The sequence below is a fragment of the Tenrec ecaudatus genome, chromosome 10 (genome assembly GCF_050624435.1).
Source record: "Tenrec ecaudatus isolate mTenEca1 chromosome 10, mTenEca1.hap1, whole genome shotgun sequence".
NCBI lineage: Eukaryota > Metazoa > Chordata > Mammalia > Afrosoricida > Tenrecidae > Tenrec > Tenrec ecaudatus.
In genome coordinates, this window is record NC_134539.1 from 4,373,751 (window position 1) to 4,395,763 (window position 22,013).

Consider the following 22,013-nt stretch of genomic DNA (forward strand, 5'->3'; position numbering starts at 1 on the left):
AAGGTTCCTGGTGTATGTTGAGACCACAGCCCACGACTCTGTGGCTTTTCTGTTCACTCATTGCTGTTCCTGAGGCATTTATCTGTCCTGGATTCCCTGTGTCGTGCGCTCTTATCTGCACCAGTGCACTTGCTCTGGTCTAGCCCATAGTGAAAGGCAGGACTGGGGTTATGATAGTGGGGGGTGAGGATGTCTCAAGGAACCAGAGGACTATTGTGTGTTTCATGGGTGCTATACTGCACTCTGGTTGACCCATCCCTTCCTTGTGGTCCTTCTATGAGGGGATGTCCTATTTTCTACATATGGGCTTGGGGGTCTCTGCTCTGACTCCCCTCGTTCTCAACAATATGTTTTTTTGTTTGTTTGTTTGTTTGTTTTGGGCCTTCTGGTGCCTGTTACCTGATTCCATCGGCATCTCTTGATCGCACAGGCTGGTGTGCTTCTTCCATGCGGACTTGTGGCACCTCTGCTAGATGGCCACTTGTTTAGCTTTAGCCTTGAAGACCCCAGACACTGTATCTTTTGAGGAAGCTGAAATGTTTTACAGGAGTTGAAAGCCCTGCCATCCTCCCATGAGCAATGAGTGGTTTCAAACTGACCACCTTTGGGATTCCAGCCTGGAGAGTAAGCACTATGACACCAGATCTCCCTTCTAAGATTCACCCGTCCCCCCTCTTTTGCAAATCCAGACAGTGTTTGTAAGCTTGCCCTCCTGCACTCCAATCTCACTTGGGTTTTACCAGGATAGCACCTGGGCTATCCCTGACGTGAGTTCCACACAATTACCTGAAGATTTCTTTATCACCTGGGGTCTGACCCACCCAACCCAGCCACTGTCTTTGGCAACAGCCCCCCACCCCTTGGTGTAAATTTGTTCTCTGCCATGCTCTGACTTAAAACGTTATATTCTGCTGTAAGAAATTATGCACTAGATCAAAGCAGAGGGCCATGTCCATCATGCTCCCCAGACCCCGGAGATGATTCCTTTAACATCTTTCTTCGTGTCTTCCCACCACTGCCCCTGTGGATGTACATGGACATGCACATGTTCGTGCACGTGTGAGTGTGCACACACATATACACAAATACTCTCACCGCCATTGAGTCGATTCTGACTCACAGCGACTCTGTAGGGTACGGTGGCCCTGCCCACGTGGGATGTTGAGACTGTACATCGTTTTTCAAACGGGTTCATTGGTTTAAAATTCACAAACCATACAATCAATAGTTCAGTCACATTAGGAAGAGGCGCACTCATGACCACAATCAATTCAAGGGCATTTTCTTTGTTCTTGTTTGGTTATTAGCTTCCATTTCTCTCCAACCTCCCCTGCGATGCCCACAAGGTACCTCCGTTTCACGGTGGCACTGCACTTGGCTTGGTTTTCAGCTTAGAGAGTAAGAGTGTGTGTGTGTGTGTGTTCAGCATATTTTTGACAGGGAGTTCAAGAATGGAATAACCAGTTATAAAGTATCAGATGTTTTTGCTTCTACAGAAGAAATCACCCTCAACACGAGCCTTTGGATTCATAGCAAAACCGTTTGAGCGGTGGCCGAGAGTGGTTGGGAAAATGCATCAGGACATTCCTTGGACGACATTACAAAGCACAAGGCAATTATACACCTGTTGGACGGCCCTGAAGCATGAACCTACTCAGGCTATAATTGAGGACCATGCAAATCGCAGAGATGTGACAAGCTTTTAATGGGCAGCTTACAGTGGGAACATGGAGCGCGGAGAAGAAGAAATCAAATTTCATCATGGGGCTCAGACGGCTGGAACAATCCCATTAACCTTGTGTGTGGCATGTATTGAACTCAAACAAACAATTACCCACGCTTAAGGGGTATTGTCGAGAGCTGCAGAGGAAATAATAGGCCATGTCTTGGGGGGATGGGGAAAGAAGGTATTCAGTCCCAGCAGCTCACCTGTGAAGTTCTCTCTGGGAGGGCCTGGATGGGGACCAGGCACCCTCTGAAAGCAGCATGGCGCATGACGAAAGAGACATCTCGGCAGTACACGGTTGACCATGCTCTGAATACCGACATCCTCCCAAGAGCATCATGTGAGCTCCCCCAGGATCTCCCGCGCATCCCCGTCTCAGCAATTCAAGAAGAGCTGCCATGCCCTGCCATGCCGTGCCACCTCACTGAAACCCAAAGCACTTGTTGTCTGGCTGATTCTGCATCCTGGTGGCCCTGCATTGGACGCATTACCAGGAGAGACAAGGCCCTGGAAGAGAGCATCATGCTCAGCAGTGTGGAGGGTCCGAGAGAATGAGGAAGCCCCTCAACAAGATAGATTGGCACGGTGGCTGTCACCCTGGGCTCAGACATCACCACAGCCGTGAAGACTGTGCGGGCCCCGGCCGGCCTTCCTTCGGTTCTGCATTGGGTCGCTGTGAGTCTGAACTGACTTGATGGCACCCAACAACACCAATCCTGTGGGCCCCTGGGTGACACAAACGGTTAGATGATCGGCTGGAGGAGGTGTGCCAGGTTGGGGGTGTGAGCCCACCTAGGTGCTGTCGGACAAGTGTTGGACCACTCACCCCAAGGTTGTGCCAAATCGACCAGCTGCTCAGAGGCAGAAAGCCCAGGTGATCTGCGGCCTTAAAGATTTACCGACGCAGAAACCGTGCGTAGGAGTGCTATGACTTTGAAGTTTAGTGCCATCTTTGAAGGTGTCGGAGATTTTGTTTTACTTGGATCCGCAGTCGATGCTCACGGGGCAGCGGTTAAAGTCAAAAGAAGTGTTGCAGAGGGTCCATCTGTGGCACAAGACCTCTTTCGAGCGCTGCAAAGCCAGGAGGTGGCTTTGAGGACTAAGGTGCGCCTGACCATGGTGTCTTCAATCGTCCCATCTGCATGTGACAGCTAGAGGTTGACTAAGGAAGATCGGAGAAAACTTGAAGTGTCTGAATTGGGGTGTGAAAGAAGACCCCCGTGAAAACACCACGGACAGCTCAAGGGCCATGCTCTGTCTTGGAAGAAGTCCAGCCAGGTGCTCCTTAGCGGCAAGGATGGAGAGGCTGCAGCTGACATACTTTGGACAGGTGTCAGGAGAGACCAGTCCCTGCAGAAGGACCCCATGCGTGGGAACGTAGAGAGGAAACAGAGGAAGCTCCTCAACGACAGGATGGACGCGATGGGCTCAAGCCTGGGATGTGTTTTCCTAATGTCCTAAGGTCGTTATTGGTCGGAACCGACTTGAGGACACCCAACAAGGACGCGTTGCAATCAACTCCACGGCAGCGATTTCCGTCCGTTTGTTGTTTGAAATATGCTGTTGGAAGGGCCGCCTGCTGATCCGCTTCGGAAAACCCACCCTTGAACCCCGCCGAGCACACGCCGACTCTACACACATGGGCTGGAAGGACGTGGGGCGCACTGGATCATGACTGATGGGTACTTTAAAGCCTGTAGCTATTTTTCTATCTGTATTTAGAAAGAAAACCGGGTACCACCCCAAAGAAAGGGTGGGGTGGACGTCCTGGGCTCTGAAGAAACCTCAGCAAACACCCTCTGCGCAAGCGGCACCCTGCAGAATCCCCCCTGCCCTCCTTAGAAGGCGCCTCGGCCATCCACCTGACGTGACGGTCCTGCTGTGACCATCCACGGCGACTCCGACGTGCCTCTGGGCAAACGTGCCAGGCAGGCTTCCGAACAGACTACCAGAGGCTCTCGCCCACACAGTGATTCTCCTGAGAGCGGTCTGGGAAGTCCAAAGGCTTCCCTCTTGGGCACTGTGTAGCCAGTGAGAGCGCTGTGTGCATGATGGAAGCAAGGAAGTCCGTAATATGTGCAAATGGTTAATGCATTGCCCGTTTACCGGAAGGTGGGCCGTTCAAGTCTAGCTGAAGCTCCTAGGAAGAAAGGCCTGGCAATCTCCTGAAAAACTAGCCATTGGAAACTGCAGGGAGCCCAGTTCTACTCTGACACGCGGGGTCAAGGGCAGCTGGCATCATAAAAAATCAACCTCCCGGATGTCCTTCGGTTACACAGCCCTGGGGGCCAGAGCATGTCGCACCTTCCCATTTGGCCCTTGGATATCGGAGGAGCGTTTGCTGCAGTGTACCTGTCACCTGGCAGAGGATGAGATTCGGAGAGGAGCGGGGACTACAGAGGCGGAGGGACAGCCTGCTGCAACGCTCTTCGCCACTAGAGGTCCTCTCGGACGTCCAGAGAATGGCTTCGTGTCGCCCGCACGTCTTGAAGGAAAGGAGTGGGAAGCACAAATAAAGGGCCCGGGCTGAAGCCGGCGAGGGAGGGTGTGTGTGTGGCTCCTGGGTGCTTTGAGCAGCAAGGCAAGTCTGGTGAATGTTTTGTTCTGTGCGTTCTTACCACGATAAACAAAATGCAGCCTGGTGGGAGCCTAGCACGGCTCAGGATATTTTTGCTCCCAGTAGGTCCTTGTGGATGGTCAGCAGAAGAGACCTGGACTTGAACGTCGAGTGATGTGGGGTTGTGGAGAGTATCGGGAGCCCTGGGGAGGGCTGGAGCACAGGGGGTCCTCAAAAGGGCAAGGAATGGAGGCCGGATGTGCAGGAACCAGCATGGGGATGTGGTTGAGTGGGCTTCTGGTCATGTCCTTCTATTGGGTGGGACAGGGCCACCTGAGTGAGGGTCTTCTCCCTGGCTGAGTGGCTGAATCTTGGTGCTCCCCATACACCCCCCCCCTCCAAGGATGCTCAGTCATCACAGCCTTGCTGCTTTGTGGAAGGAAAGAGATTCTCTGGAATGAGCCCCTCTGGGTGGCTGAGCCCAGAGAGAACAGGGAAGCAGCTAGGTGGCTTCTCAAGCCATTTCTTGGGATGCTAAGCATAAGGTCAGTGGTTCAGAGTCACCAGCTGGTCTGTGGGAGAAAGATGAGGCTTTCCACACCGGTACATAGTGACAGCCTTGGAGAGCCCATGGAGGCAGCCCTACCCCGTCCCATAGGGTCACTGTGAGTGACCGATGAAGTCAATGGCAGTGCATCTGGGTTTGGTATCACAATGATTTATAGTGCCATCATGCATGGGCAAACACTTGCCACAACAGCATTGGCACTCACCATTCAGTGACATGGGTGACAGTCATCAGGTCGGGCAACCACATCCCTTTTCAGATTGCTCCAGCACCCTTAAAAGAAGCCCAGTGCCCACCGTCCAGGGACCGCATGTTGACCATCCAGTCATCTGTTGGTGGGCGCTTAGTTTGCTGCCATCTTTTAGCTGCCCCCACCGTGCTGCGATGAACAGTGGTCTCTGCTCCCAGCACTTGTGGGGATGGACAGACGCGGTGGCCATCACAGCAAGGACGGTGAGGATGGCGCAGGACCGGACAGTGTTTCATGCTGCTGGATGCAGGTCGCTATGAGTGGGACCAACTTGAAGACACCGCACTACCACCACCCAAACCCATACTGAGGAGCTGATTCTAGGGGTCATTGGAGATCGGTGCTTCCCATTTTGAGGAATCTGTATTATTTATGAGTCTCTTAGATATGACAGTGAACTTTCCTAGCACTGCCTGGCATCTTTTTTTAAAAAACATTTTATTAGGGGCTCATACAACTCTTATCACAATCCATACATATACATACATCAATTATATAAAGCACATCTGTACATTCTTTGCCCTAATCATTTTCTTTTTTTCTCCTCTTTTCTTTTTTTACATTTTATTAGGGACTCATACAACCCTTATCACAATCCATACATATACATACATCAATTGTATAAAGCACATCTGCACATTCCCTGCCCCAATCATTCTCAAAGCATTTGCTCTCCACTTAAGCCCTTTGCATCAGGTCCTCTTTTTTTTCTCCTCCCTCCCCGCTCCCCCCTCCCTCATGAGCCCTTGATAATTTATAGATTGTTATTTTGTCATATCTTGCCCTACCTGGAGTCTCCATTCTTCCCCTTCCCTGCCGTCCATCTCCCAGGGAGGAGGTCACATGTATCTTAGAAGCCCTCTCATTCCAAGAAGACCGCATGGTGGCCCACAAGGTTCCTTCAAAGTCATCCTATACCACGGACTTCCTAAAGAACCAACGGGTCTGTCATGGAAGAAGTACAGCCAGACTGCTCCTTAGAGGCAAGGGTGGGGAGCCTTCCATTCACATACTCTGGGCCAGTCCTAGGAGAACCACGTCGTGCTTGATCACGCAGAGGGCCAGCGAAAAAGAGAAAGGCCCTCCACAAGATGGACGGGCACAGTGGCTGCAGCCATGGGCTCCGACATGAGAATCATGGCATGGGGATGGCACAGGACCGAGCAGGGTTCGTCCTGTTGCCCACCGGGGCGCTATGGGTTGGAACTGACTTGCTGGCAAACAACAATACCAATGACAACAAACCTGTGTTGTCGGAGGCTGTCCTAACTCCCAGCATTCCGCCTTCTGCGTCCCAAGTCTTCCCTCCACTCTTACTCCTTCTCTTCTCTGCCTCCCACCCTGCACCTCCTGCCCAACTTTCACATGCTCAGTTCTTCCGACTTCAGGCTCCATCTGATTCCACCATCGCCGTCAGGGGGACACTGTGCTGTGTGGTTGTGAGGCTGGACCACCGGCATTTAAAATAAGTCTGTTTTTCAAAGTCATTGTCTTGTGATGGTGCTCACTCAGGAAGCCCGCCACAGCCCACAGCTGCCATATGCATGCATGGCCTTCGGGTCCACGCCACCTCCTAGCAACCCCGTGGGACAGCGCAGACCCGCCCCCTATGGGGCTTCGAAGGCCATGGCCATCACCAAAACAGACCTCCACGTCTCCCCCTTGGATCAGCTGGTGGGTTCCGACTGCCCGCTTCTCACTGAGCAGCCAGGCACGTTTCCTACTGAGCTTCCCAAGCTCCTTGCACCGAGACACAAAGCTGTACACTGGGCAGGAAAAACGAGACAGAGGGGTGGTGGATGAAGTGAAGCGGCTAACTCCCTCCTTCCCCCAAGCGGCCTGCACACAGTGTGGACTAGTAGGGAAATTCCACCCAGAGCCGACTTCTTACCAGCCATGGGGGTCTTGGCTTGCTCAGTCTGCTCGGGCTGCCTTAAAAGGACCAAAGCTAAAAGCGAACTCGCTGCCACTGAGTCCACACTGACTCAGTGGCCCGACAGGACAGGGTAGAACTGGCCTGTGGGTTTCCAAGACTGTAACTCTTCACGGGAGTGAAAGCCTCATCTTTTTCCTGTGAGAGACAGGTGGTTCCTACGGCTGGGCCCTTGGATTGCACACTGCACAACGGGTAATCCCTACACCACCAGGGCTCCGCCTGAAAGGGAAGGAGGCGCTAATCCGGCTCTTTCAGGGACTCAATGTCTTTTCATATGGACTGGGCAGTCACAATGGTTTCTACCACTCACTGGGCAGGAACATGGAAGCCAGGACCCTCCTGAGTCTCTTTGGCAAACGCCCCGTGGAGTGTGACATCGAGTGCCACAGAGATGTAGTCTGGCTGTCCTCACGTCCGAGGGGAATTCTGACTGTACGTCTTCCAAAGGCTTGTTCTTTCTTGAGAAGCCTGTGGTGTCTTCCTATCCTTCATCAGCCCCACAATTCAAAGGCACCAATTTTTCCTTATTAATGATCCAGCTTTCCAATGGGGTTAACAAAAATCCCCCCCACCCCCGTGTTCCCAACTCTTCTCTGTACCGTGAACACCGGGAATCCAGGACAGATAAAGCCCTCAGGATCAATAGTGAGAGTAACCATACCAGAAGGGGAAGGGGACGGTGGGGGGAGTGATCTACATAGAACCCCCTCCCAGGGGGATGGACAACAGAAAAGTAGGTAGAGACATCAGTCAGTGTAAGACATGAAATAATAATAATAATAGTAATAATTTATAGATTATCAAGGGTTCATGAGGGAGGGAGTGTGGGGAGGGAAGGGGAAAATGAAAAGCTGATACCAAGGGCTCAAGTAGAAAGAAAATGTTTTGAAAATGATGGCAGATACAGCTTCCAAGCCAGCAGGAGGGCAAAGGGCCAGAGACAGAGGTTCCCAGTGTCTGTCTTTTTTTTTCTTAAAAAAATTTTTTTATTAGGGGCTCATACAACTCTTATCACAATCCATACATATACATACATCAATTGTATAAAGCACATCCATACATTCTTTGCCCTCATCATTTTCAAAGCTTTGCCTCTCCACTTAAGCCCTTTGCACCAGGTCCTCTTTTTTCCCCTCCCTCCCCGCTACCTCCTCCCTCATGAGCCCTTGATAATTTATAAATTATTATTTTGTCATATCTTGCCCTATCCGGTGTCTCCCTTCACCCCCTTTTCTGTTGTCCGTTCCCCAGGGAGGAGATCACATGTAGATCATTGTAATCGGTTCCTCCTTTCCAACCCACTCACCCTCTACTCTCCCAGCATCGCCCCTCACACCCCTGGTCCTGAAGGTATCATCCACCCTGGATTCCCTGTGCCTCCAGCTCCTGTATGCACCAGTGTACAACCTCTGTTCTATCCAGTCTTGCACCACACCCCCATGGAGACATTGCCAGGTTACCACCTGATTGACAGGTTGGACTCCATCATCATTGCCTCCATGTGGGTCACCAACTTGGAGCTCTGTTGGCGCCCTGCCATATTCCCGTTGACCTTTCTATCTCCTTGAGGACCCTTCCTCTGTTTCCGACCCCTTCCACTTAATCAAACATGACGTCCTTCTCCAGGGACTGGTCTCTCTTGACGGCATGTCCAAAGTAGGAGAGATGAAGGCTCACCATCCTTGTCTCTAAGGGGCGCTCTGACCATGCTTCTTCCAAGACAGATCTCTTCGTCCTTTTTGCAGTCCTGGTACTTTCACTATCCGTCACCAGCATCTCAGTTCAAATACATTGATGTTTCTTCCATCAGTGTCCAGCTTTCATGTGCTTGTGAGGCAATTGAAAGGACCACGACTTGGGTCAAGTGCACCTTAGTCCTCAAAGTACCGCCCTCACTTTTCAGTCCTCAAGAGGTGCAGCAGAAGTACCCACGTTTCAGGCCTCTAAGGGGTCTTGTGCCGAGGAAGCCAGTGCAACGCATCTTTTGATTTTGTGACTGCTGCCTCCACGAGCATTGATTGTGGATCCAAGCAAGACAAAACGTGCGACAACTTCAACCTTTCCCTGTTTATCATGATGCTACCTAATAGTCCCATTGTGAGGATTTTGGTCTTCTTTAGAGTCAGTTGTCATCCACACGGAAGGCCGAAATCCTTGATCTTCACCAGCAAGTGCTGACGAAGTGCTATGGGGTTAAGGATTTAATATTTGGAGGTCACAATTTAATTCAGACCCAACCCTGCTGCCTTTGTGTCCATTCTAACTCATAATAACCTTACACTGTCCCATTGGATTTCCAAGGTTGTCGCCTTTATAAAATAGCCTTATTGGCATGTGATTCACATGTTAGACAATGTAATCACTCACGCATATGTTGAAGACTTGTGCAATCATCACCACAACCAATTTCAGATCATTTTCTTTTTGTACTCGTTGTTGTTAGCTCTCTACTTTCCCCATCCTTCCCCGACCTGACCCTATGCAATTAGTAATCCAGTTACTGTCTCTATCGATTTACTTACCCTGAATTTCATATACAGAAAATCATGAAAAACACAAACAGGAAGCAAACAGCAAAACCCCACCACTGACAAAACAAAACAAAGAAAACCCTTCACTGAAAAGAAAGTAGAAAATATTAAAAATGGAAACAACTTTAAAGTGGGTCAAAAGGGAGCTCAATGGATACGGTGTCACCTGGGAAATCAACAGATAAGGAGTTACATTTTAATCTAACTGGATCTGCCATCACTGACGATCTGATGCAGTTCACCCTCTTGGACTATGATCCAGTGGGGGATCCTGTGCTTGGATTTTGGGTTTCCACTGTTGTCGTCTTGATGGAAGATTAAGACAGCTATGTCATGTGGCACAACTGTGGGGTTGGATCATTCGGTTTTCGGTTAGCAGCTGAGTGCTTAACCAATGAGCCATCAGGGTCTCTTTCAAGTCATAACACAAGGAGAAACTTGACCTTGCATTTGATTTGTTCCAGGTAGATATGCACATCAGAAAGGAGAGGCGTGGCTCAGACAGGAAGCCACCTTGTAATTGCATTCTTTCTGATTCGCTGGGCCCACAAGAAGTATCTAGGCTGGATGGACAATTACTCCTAAGTGATGCTTATGGTGGCCATCCTCCCCCAGGACAATATGCCACTCAGCGCAATAAGACTTGAGAATACCACAGCAATGACAGTTCTTTAAACCTTGAACAAAACTATCCCCTGAAGCCACTTCTCATTTAAGAAACTCATCCAGGAGGTGGGGGAAAGGGAGCCGGGAGCCAACAAACCCAGGGACAAGGGAAGGACAAGAGATCTAAAATCGATGGCAAGGAGGGCATAGAACGCCTGGAGGGGGTTGATCAATGCAATGTAGTCAAGAGGAATGACTGAGAGCCGAATGAAGGTTGAACATGACAGTGGGACAAGAGGAAAGTAAAAGGAAATAGAGGAAAGAACTGGGAGGCAAAAGACATTAAGAGAGGTATAAACCTAGGCATGTACATATGTAAATATATTCATATATAATTATAGGGATATAGGCCTATGTATGTATATTTATAGGTTAAGTATTAAGGTAGCAGATAGACATTAGGCCTCTACTCGAGTACCCCATCAATGCAAGAAACTTTGTTCTAATAACCTAGCTCACTTTCCCAACTTGATTGCTGAATACAAAATGGGTCCATAAGCTAATGTAGTGAAGAAAGCTGATGGTACCAAGCTATTAGAACAATGGTTCTTAACCTGTGGGTCATGACCCCTTTGATGGTCAAACGACCTTTCACAGGGGTCACCCAATTCATAAGAGTATCAAAATGACAGTTATGAAGTAGCAATGCAAATAATTTTATGGTTGGTGTGGAGAAGTCACCATAACATGAGGAACTGTATTAAAGGGTCACAGCATCAGGAAGGTTGAGAACCACTGTATTAGAAGATATAGCATCTGGGATCTTAAAGGCTTGAAGATAAACAAGTGATCATCTAGCTGAGGAGCAACACAGCTCACATGGAAGAAGCACACCAACCTGTGTGATCATGAGGTGTCAATGGGATCAGGTATCGGGCATTAGAAGACCACAAACAAACAACCATATGGATGAGGGGTTTGGAATGGAAACCCAAAGCCCATCTGTAGACAATTGGACATCCCTCCCAGAAGGGCCACAAGGAAGAGATGAGCCAGCCAGGGTGCAGCATAGCACCCATGAAACACACAACTGTCCTCTAGTACTTTAATGTCTCCTCCCCAACACTATCATGACCCCAGTTTTACCTTGCAATTCTGGCTAGACCAGAGCATGTACAGTGGTACAGATAAGAGCTCTCCACACACAAACAGATCAGGTCAGATAAACACCTCGGGAACAGCAATGAGAATAGGGGGAGAAAGGGGGAACCGATCAAAATCATTCATGAAAACCCTCTCACCTCTCAGGGTGGCAAACAACAGAACCGGGGGGACAGTGTGAGATATGAAAATAAAAATAATTCATAATTTATCAAGGGTTCACTAGTGTGGGATGGTAAGGGAGGGGAAAAAAGAGGAGCTGATACCAAGGGCTCAAGTAGAAAGAAAATGTTTTGAAAATGATGATGGCAACATAAATACAAATGTGCTTAATACAACTGATGTATGCATTTCTATAAGAGCCCCTAATAAAATGGTGTATATAGATATATATACCTATATATATCTATATATATCAACCATTTAATTAGGAAATGGTTAAGTAAACTATTAAGTCCATATTATGGAATCGCATGTAGCAGTTTAAAAGAATGACATAGATGTATATATGTATACACTAATATGAAAATATTTCCAAGCCATACTCAAAGCAAGTTACAGAATGATACATAATATACAATCCCATTTTCATCAAAATAAAATACTCTTGAAAAAAATAAAAGGAATTACTTAGGAGAGAAAGTCTAAGGATTGTATTCTTATAAAGACCTTGTGGGGGATCAAATCGACAACATTGAGTCCAAAGGATGGATGGGAAGCTTGGGGTGGGGGTGGGGCAGTGCGTTTGTGCCGATGATGGCGAAACCATTGGGGACAATGCTCGAGGGGGTGGTACAACTCGAAGGACGTCACAGATGTCATTGGGTTACACAAATAAGTTGAAGTGGTACGTGTTTACTCAATACACTGTGTTTATTTTTAGCACAAGAAACACCAATAAGTAAGAAAACAAAGTAAGTAAATGTCACTAAGTGACACCTGTCTAAATCTGTGAAATAGAGGAACGCCCGCACGCTTAGACAAGGGCCCAACTCGTACTAAAGTTACAAATTGAGAGACAAACAGAAGAGCCACAAAACCGGTGGGACTAGGTGGAGTCTGGCAAAATGCATCCTCTTCAGGCTGAGAGCCACAGCCCATGGATTGTTTTATAACTCGATTTCCTCTGCAGGATGTGGGTGAGGAAGAATTTGACTGCCTGGCCAATGCATCAGCCCGCTTTCCCACCCACCCACGTCTGAGGTTTACTTGAACTTGACTGTGCCCTCACACTTCAGTGAGTGACCACTCTAACTTCCTCATATTATTATCCTTCACTGAGTCCAAAAGGTATCGCTTTCCTCCTCATCTCCAGATGGCCCGGAGGCACGGCTTGCTCTGACACTCCATGTTGGCCTTCCTCTCTCCTGGGTGGTCAGCCGGCCCCCAGGTTGCTTTGTCATCATGGGACGTTAATGGGGAGGTTTCTTGGATAGAAAGAGATGGTGACTATTTTCTCCCTCAGGTTCCTTGAAAGTTCCACTGAAAGCACTTGAATGAGTGCAGGAGTCAAGCGATCGATGCCACGGCTTGGAGTCAAGCGATGGATGCCACGGCTTGGCAGCAGCGCTCCAGTGCGACAGACACTGCCGAAGCCACGCCCTTCTCAGATCGAGAGGAGCCCTCTCTAGGAGTTCATTTGCCACAGGACTGAAAGGTGCGGCTAAGTGCCAGGTACTCTGTACTGCAGTCTGCTTCTGCCAAAGCGATCATCCGGTGCTGACAGCCAGTAGCGAAGAACAACAGTAGCAAGGCTGTTGACCTTGAGCCAGTTCCAGCTCATGGCAACCCCTGAGCAGACATTGGACTCAAACGGGCTCCATAAGGGTTTCACCCACGCCCACAATTTCGACATGAACAATTCCGTGGCATTCGTTCCATTCTCCGAGTGGCACCATCTTCTCAACCACCCTTTCTATTTGTTTCAGAAAGAGAGCACCAGGTCTTTCCTCGGAGGAGCTTCTTGGTGGATGGGAACCACCAACCTTTTGGCAAGCAGCTACTAAACCACTAAGGGACTTGTGGCCACAGAGTTACCGGGTGTAACGTAGATTTACTAACATTAGCGAGTCTTCTATGGTAGAAGACAAAGTATCATAACGGAATGCGCAACGCCATGAAGGAACAACACGCTCAGCATTTCCCAAGCTGAAGAGCTGAGGTTGAAAGTCAAGGCTTGAGTTGAAATAAGGGCAAAATATTGAGGGAAGCAGGAAGCGTCCGAACAAGGAGGAGGAATGGCTGAATCTCTCTCGGAGGAAGTGCGGCCAGGGTGCAAGTGATGGTGGAGATAGTTCAGCACAGCGACCAGGGAGTCCTTCTCCAGCAACTGGCCGCTCCTGACGAGGTGTCCAAAATAAGTGAGATGAGGTCCTACCATCACTTCTAAGGAGCACTGGTGAGGTAGTTAGTTTATTGTGCCAACCTGGCCGATAAACACATATGGGGTCAATTGAAGGGCGGAGGGATAAATGGCGCAGTGAGCCTCGCCTTTTGAGTTCTCAAATCTCTTGCTTTCTGATGGTCGGACCACGGTACAGCTGCCTTGGCCAGTTCCCTGCTTCAGCTGGCAAGGCTCACTTTCTGCACAGCACCCCAAGGAGAAGTCACATGGACCTACCCCAATGCAGCCCTGGGTGCTGGAGTAGCCGTGTGGAGACCCCTGCCAGCGCTGAGATGCTTACACATTCACTGACTCAGCTTTCCTCCTGACGTAGGCATCATAGTGTGTTTTGTGAGATGGAGGAGGACTTTGTGGATTGGTATCAGGCATATGGGTTAATGTTGGCCTTGTGGGCTTGGGCCGCACTGGGTTGGGATGTTTTCTTGATGTGCACTTAACCTTTATATAAAACTCTCTTATACACGAGTTTCTGTGGATTTGTTTCTCTAAAGTACTCAGACTAACACAACTGGCTATATTCTTCCTCCAAGATAGATTTGTGTCAACTTGGGTGGACCAGGATCCTCAGTAGTTGTAGGATACAAAACGAATGTTCCAAAGCTCGACTCCCCCAAATATATATGTTAGACCTAGGACACTGCTTGCAACTAATGGTAAATGATTGTCAAGTTATCTCCCCGAAGACACCAGCCATCCAGAGCAAACAGACACCATTGTTTGCCCCACAATAGGTGGGGCTCACTCCCTGCTGGTAGGGACAGTGAATTGCTTCCCCTGAAAGCTTCAGCTAAATAAAGTCTACAGGCTCTGGAGCAATCAAGGTTGGAACGCCATCTTGAATCTAGGACCTGCCCATCTTGTCATATGTGGATCCCCAATCCCTCCCCTTCCTATTGCGAGTATACCCCTGGACCGTCCCCCTCTCATTACTGCATTACCTATGGTAGGGCCCTTTCCTGTGATGTATGGTGGGGGGCTTGAACGTCCCCAAAAAGAGATGGGCCTTGGTGAGCAATAAACCTCTCTCTCCTGTGTTCTCTCATGCCTTGTTCTACCAAGAGGAGCCGAGGTGAGCATGCTACCAGGAAATGTGTCTGACTTCTTTATTTTAATTTTTACTCTTTCTATCTCTCCCATCTCTCCCTTTTCTTTATGACTTTATTATAATCTTTATATATCTCGACCATACAATTGTGCTTACTGAACCCATGATTAGTTGTGGGGGCTGGCTTCCCCCACAAGTAGTTTGGCAGTAAGGTCTTTCCCTTGATCTAACAGAATGTAAACAACTGCAAACAGCCCCTTACGTAGATCACAGCCTGATGATGTCTTCTTGAAGGTGTAGCTTACTTCATATCTGTAGGTAGACTCTGGGAACATGTTCTCTCTTTTTATTCCTGCTAGCCTGGATCCTGCATCTGGTTTCAGGAGACTTGGGCCAGCAGCCTGCCATGTTGCCTACCAATATTGCATCTTCTCTATTCAGCCTCTACTAATCAATGGTCTTCTTACCTCCTGCATCCTAGTATGGCCTCTGGTTTCCTGGTTTCCCAGTGCAAGCAAAGGACTAAGTTTGAAAGGACTTCAAGCTTAGCATCTGACCCACAGATTTGAGCTGGGTTGGGCTTGCTAATCTGTGGCTGTGTGTGCTGCTTTCTTCATATAACTTTCTTTCACAGTATAAATTTATTTATTGTATTTCTTTATACATATGAGTGTCAATCGTTTTATTTCTTTAGAAGACCAAGCCCTGGTAGCAGAGTGGGTTTTGTGTTGAGCTGGTGATTGAAAGGTCTACATTTTCAAACTACTAAGACTCCTGGTCACTACAATCTCTACAATAGTAGACCTACCCCACACCTTGGTCCCTCATTCCCGACTTCCTTCCTTGTCTCCAGCAGCATATCATTTTCCACCCAACAGGAGCTAAGTTCCATTTGTCCACCTGGCTAGCGGCTCCCATATTGAAGAGCGAGGCAAACGTTTGCGTCATCACAGACAGTCTTCTTGGACTGCATTGTGTCAGTAGATGTCGCACCTGACTGCCACGGCAAATATGACTCCTGGCCTTTAATTTTATTTTTTGTAGGACCTGCAGGGAAAGAATGGTTTTTAGATTTTTGAAGACGTGTCAAGTCAAACATGTGACAGAGACTGCTTGTGGTCTTCAAAGTCTAAACGATTTACTGCCCGGCCCTCTACAGAAAACGTTTGTAGATAATAAAGCACAGAAAGTGTGTTTGTACGTCTTTGTTTGTCTAATGTGCTTGGAATGTAACTCTGTGTGTTTAGGAATCATGTTGCTCACTATGTGATGGAGCACAATTCAGTACCTGATGCATGCTTATTGAGTGTTAGTTCATAGGAAATAAATAGTCTTATCTAATAAACATGTACTGAAAAACTTTTAAATAACCATTACTGGGATTTTGAGATGAATAATCCTCTCAAGGAATTCAAACAACTAATGTTTGATTAGAGTAGGTAGTCATGAAAAATACTTATTATTTTACTAGTCGGGCCATGTTATTGTTAGTAGTTTGTCCGGTCAGCTCCGACTCACGGTGACCTTATGTATAACAGAATAAGAAGTTGCTGGGTCCGGCGCCATCTTTGTGATGAGCTGGGTTTGAGTCCACTGTCATGGCTACTGGACAGCTCCAGGTCATGGATGGTCCCTCTCGCTTTCACTGAACATCTACTTTCCCAAACCTTGATGCCCATTTTAGTAACAGGTCTTTCCAGATTCCATGTCTGATATAAGCAGGCAGAAATCTCACCGTACTCCCTGTTAAGGAGTATTCTCACTAAAGACCCTCTAAACCAGGGCTTCTCAACCTGTGGGTTGCAACCCCTTTGGGGGTCGACTGACCCTTTCATAAGGGTTGCCCGGTTCATAACAGTAGCAAAATTACAGTTAGGAAGTAGCAACAAAAATCATTTTATGGTTGGGGGTCACCACCACATGAGGAACTGTATGAAAGGGTCCCTCCTGGCTTGAGGAAGGTTGAGAACCCCTGCTCTAAGCCTCTCTATGTGCTTGTTCTCCTGGCCCTCAAAGTACTTTGAATTGTCCTTTCCAACACTATTATTCAAGTCATCCTTTTTCCTTCCTCCCTACTCATTGCCCAACCTTCACACCACACGAGGTGATTGAAAAGACCATGGCTTGGGTGGGGGGTACCTGTGTCCTCAATGTGATCTCCTCATTCTTCAATGCTTTAAATCAGCTGTGTGCAGCAGACGTAGCCAATGAGATGCATCATTTGATTTCCTGACCGATGAGTTTTTAATCATAGGTGAGGAATGAGCAGTGTGTAAGGGTGTTGGGTGAGAGGGGCTGATTTTCTCTCATTAGGCAGTGAATGGACAGGTTTTTAGGAGAAAGACTTGCTCTGTTATAGCCTAAAGAAGACAATATGGCGCCGATTTTCACATCTCTAGACTTATCATACCGAAACCCCGGTGGCAACATGGGTTGTGAGTTGGGCTGCTAACCATAAGTTCAGCAGATCAAAACCCCCTGCCACTCCATGGCAGAAACATGAGGCTTTCTGCACCTATAAACATCTACAGCCTCATATTAACTCACACGGGCCACTCTGCTCTGTCCTAGTGGGTCTCCAGGAGTTGGCAATGAGGTTGGTGTCTTGGGGGCTATCACGAATCATCAAGGGCATCAAAGTTGCAGAAATGATAAGCTCAGGACAAGTGGACGTTCAATAATGAAGAGTGGACGCAGCTCCCTTGGAATGTTAGTGCATCTCTTGGCTCTTCAGGAGCCCTGCTGCTGTAGCGGTTATGTCTAACGCTGGTAACCACAAAGCCGGCATGTGGAAGCCACCAGCCACTCTCCAGGAGAAAGACGTGGCTTTCCACGCCCTTCAAACGTTACTGCCTTGAAAACTCACAGGGGCTGTTCTACCCTGCCCTACAGGGTCATGATGAGTCGGCATCAACTCGATGGCAGTGACTGAGTCCTCACTCTCCAGATTCATGATGCTTTGGATGTAGGAGGCTTTGTTTATTGGGACAAGTGGGTTCTAGTCCTGGTGTGTCAGGTCTAGTGGCTCCTAGGATTGACAAGTAAGCTGGCGGGCTATCAGCTTGAGTGCCGAGAACGGGATGGTCAGTGAGCCAGCTGTAGGATCCAGACCAGAGAGTAGTGAAGACGTGGACCACAGCCTACCTGTAATGCCCGAGGCAACATCATCAACCCCGGGGAAGGCGTTCCACTCTGTTCGGCTCTTCTCACAACTGTTGGGCTGCTTACAGAAGCTCCCACCTCGAAATGAATCACTTCGTGCTAGATCACATCATGAGGAAGATCTTCCCGTCAGAACTGCTGAGATCCCTGGCCCAGCAAAGTTGAACCCAAACCTAACTACCCCAGGGGGTCACAGTCAAGCCCTTTGGGTAAGATCATGAAACATCGCGTTTGCCTGAGACAATGGAAGAGAAAAGCAAACAAAACGGAAAAGATTGTGTTCTCCTTCGCACGGCCGTGTAACCCACTACTGAATTCCAGGAAACCCGGTGGAGCCATGGAACCGGCGTCAAAATCATTCGCTACAGAAAAGCACGAGGCTGTGTCTGATCCAGTGGAGCTTCTCCCAGCCCCACTTTCTGGAATTTTATGATCATGAACATTTGACAAAAGGTTTAGCTGAGCCCTCTGAAATTCTAGTATTCGGTTTCTGGGAATCAAGCAAGTGGCCCCCGAGCTTCTGAAATAACAGCCATGGTTGATCCAAAACGTACAAGGAGTCTGATTGCTCGCCTTTGCCACGTGATGACAGTCAGTGCTTCATCATTCGCTGCTTTTGCTCAACTTTTTCGTTCTCCTTGGAACTCAGAATTCGTTGAATCAAGAAATCATTTTCTTTCCCCAGCGTCTGTAAGGGCCAAGTCCTCACCAGGTGGAGGCAATGTTAGGACCTATTCGACATTCATGGACATCAAGCGTTCACCTGGCCTCAAGCCCTCAGTGTCTGAGTGAATTTGCAATTGGCCCAGAAAGATTTCCAGGTTTTGAAAAGGAAAGAGTAAAAAAAGCAAAGGAACCCTCACTTGTCAGATGTTATATATCTCTTATGGGGGAAAAAATAAAACAAAACCCAAACACTGGTGTTTTCTGAATAAGCGAATCAGAAGCATCTGGATTAAATGATCCTCACAAGAAAGAGGGAGTAGGACATTGGAAAAATCTGATGATGTATTCAAGTCCCAAATGTTTTGGAAGAAACATTTGGATAAACCCAATATATGTCCTTAAAATAGATGTCTGTTTGGGCCAACCCCAAATAACTGTTACACATTGACTTCCTATTGTCGCTGCTTCATGGGGAAGGAGCTTGAGATAGTATAGGACCCCAAATCAGGCCACATGGAGACAAAGCTCGTATGTACTCAGGGGATGGCGACTCTGCTTTCTCTAGTCTCTACAGGTGGGAAGACGAGATGATGTAATGGTCTGTCTGGAAGTCCTTGGTCTGATGAGCGGGCATCGTGGTACTGATGGGTCTTATCGGCCTGCTTCTCTGCTATGAGTTGGAACTGGCTGGATGGTAGTGGGTTTGGGTTTGCTTCTTCTTTTGAAACTGGTTTTTAAAATTTGGGGGTTGGATTTAGAAAAAGTCTGAATTTCATATTCTGGGTTTTACTGCACCCCTTTGACTGCTGTTTGAATTTGTTTTAGGAATAAATTTCAATTCTTTGGAATCACTTTGGCCCTCTTGAATCTTGCCCAAGTAGGCCTGTGAAAGTCTTTGCTGTGTTTAGACCCTGTTGAGGTGGCTTCTTTGCAGGGGAAGTCCGCGGGGCAGAAAACACACTAGGCAGCGTTTTCATGGCTATGACATTGATGCCTCTGAGTGAGTTTGAGCCACCAGCCTTCTAAGTAATAGGGGCCAACTGCCTGACCACGTGCACTACCAAGAATTGATGGACAATAACCGCAGCCAGTTGGTTGGCCATCATCTAAATGAGGTAGGATGGTGGCTGCGCTGCTAAGGAAGGCAGAGGGACCCCATCATGGTCCAGTTTCAGTAGGTCTCCTTGGCCTCCCCGCCCCCCCCCCCCCCCGACCCCAGCCAACTGGGCCAGGGCCACAGAACCAAAGCAACTGAAGGAGGCTTGCCCTGACCAAGTGTTGTCAATACACACTGGTGCATGCCATCACTGTGTTGTTGTTGCTGGTGACACTGAGCCATTGTCAACTCAGCTACCCATGTGACAGAGTAGAATTTCCTTACAGCATGTTTTTTTTTTCTTTAAAAAAATTAGACTTTGGGTGAGCATTTACAGAGCACAGTTGCTTTCATTCAACATGTGCTTTTTGTTTCCTGAGATGGGTTTCCAGTCCTTCAGTGGAGGAACCTTCTCCCGCATTGTCCCCATTTCCATTTGTCTTCTTTCCTGTCCCTTCCTGTCCCACAGCATGTCCTTGGCCACCATCAACCACCACCAGTTTGGACCATCGGGCTTTTCTCCTGAGGACCTGCGTGCTGGATTTGAACTGCCAACCTATTGGTTTGTAGCTGATTGCTTCCCCCGTTACTCCGTAGAAAGCCTTTTGTCTGGGGCAAATTTGGCTCTCAGTACTAAGTAACCTGCTGAGGACATTGGCTGGTGCCTGGGGTGTTGGGAAGACTTTCCAGACAGGGAGGTGGGCCTCTGGGCTAGCTGGAGGCTCTGTGCTCTCAGAGAGACATGCCCATGCTTGCCTGTCCAGGGGCTCTTCGAGGACTGACCAACACAAGACACACGGGAAAGAGTCTGAAATTGAGGCAAGAACACGCTCGGGTTCAGTAAGGACAGCAAACTTGGCTAAGGTCATGCAATGCAGATCAAGATGGAGGCACGTTTGCAGCTTCAGAGGGATGAAGGGAAGCCAATAACCAAGAGCAGTAAGGCCCCCGATTGCAATCTGGACCTGGGGATCAAAATGAAAAGATGGTGTTGGAGCAATTACAGCATTGACACGATGACAGTAAACGCCCTCATTCTGGCCATTGTCCTGTGACTGAGGAGATGAATATTCTTGATTGTTGGGCAATCACCCTGGGGGAGTTAAGGGTCACGAGTACGAAGTAGGTAACTTCTTTCCAAATGGTTTAAGAAATTCTACATACACACTACCTACACAGCACAGGCACAGTTCACCTGGCCTCGTGCATACATGATCCACACCCCACTTTCATCTCCCCTAAAGACGGACATCCTTAGAAGCAAGGATGATACTCCGGACGTGTTCTCAGGAGAGAGCGGTCCCTGGAGAAGGGCCTCATGCTTGGTAAAGCAGAGGGGCAGCGAGATGGAGGACGGCCCTCGAAGAGACGGCCTGCCCCCGTGACTGCCTCACGGGCTCCGATATAAATACAATCGTGAGGATGATGCAGGACCGGGCAGGGCTTCCTTCTGTCCTACACAGAGTCCCTCTGTGTGGGAACCAACTCGGGGGCACCTAACAACAACACACCCAGAACGCAGGGAAGCAAACGATAACGTAGCTGGAGTAAACTGTGAACCCCTGTTGAATGTGGGCAGAGGGTTTTAGGAATTCCTTGTACCATCCTTCCAGCCTTTCTTCCCAGACTGCGCTGAAGCACGTAGTACACACATAACGAATCCAGTAAACACGGAGAGGCTCTCTCATTGCCAAGGGGTGGGTGTTCACCTTGCATGGCCTTTTGAGGATGGGTCCGGTGGAAATGTAAGGAATGATTGATAACTCCTTCTCCCTTTCCAGGGAAACTCAAAGCCACCGCTCGGCCATTCTCAGGTGACAGGACCTGGGAGAAGAGTTTGTCTCCATCAGTCAAGGAGACACGGTCCACTTCCAGCCTGCTTGCTCCCACCACCAGCAGGCTGAACCTGACACCACAGGGAAGAGGGGAAAGGAGACCCCAGCCCGCTCCTCCAGTCATTCATCATGAGCGTTAGTAGCACAAGCTTCCCAGCCTCCGAGGGCAGGCTTCTGAAACCAGAGCTGACTTCTTGCTCAATTCCAACATTAGTCACAGCTCTGTGGTCACGGTGACACCCCCCCCAGGGTCCCCCTTTCTCCTTGTTTTGTTTTCTTGTTTGTCTAATACAAGAGGTTCTCATGACGGTGACTATTTCACTTGTGCGGGAGTGGTGGACTGTGGGGCCGGGGAGGAGAAGGAGAAGGAGAAGGAGGAAAAATCAGGGCTTGGTTGTCGTGGCCGCAGGGGCCGCTGGGAATGGAGGCAAGCACTCAGTTGTCAAACTCAGCCAAGCACGAACAATGTG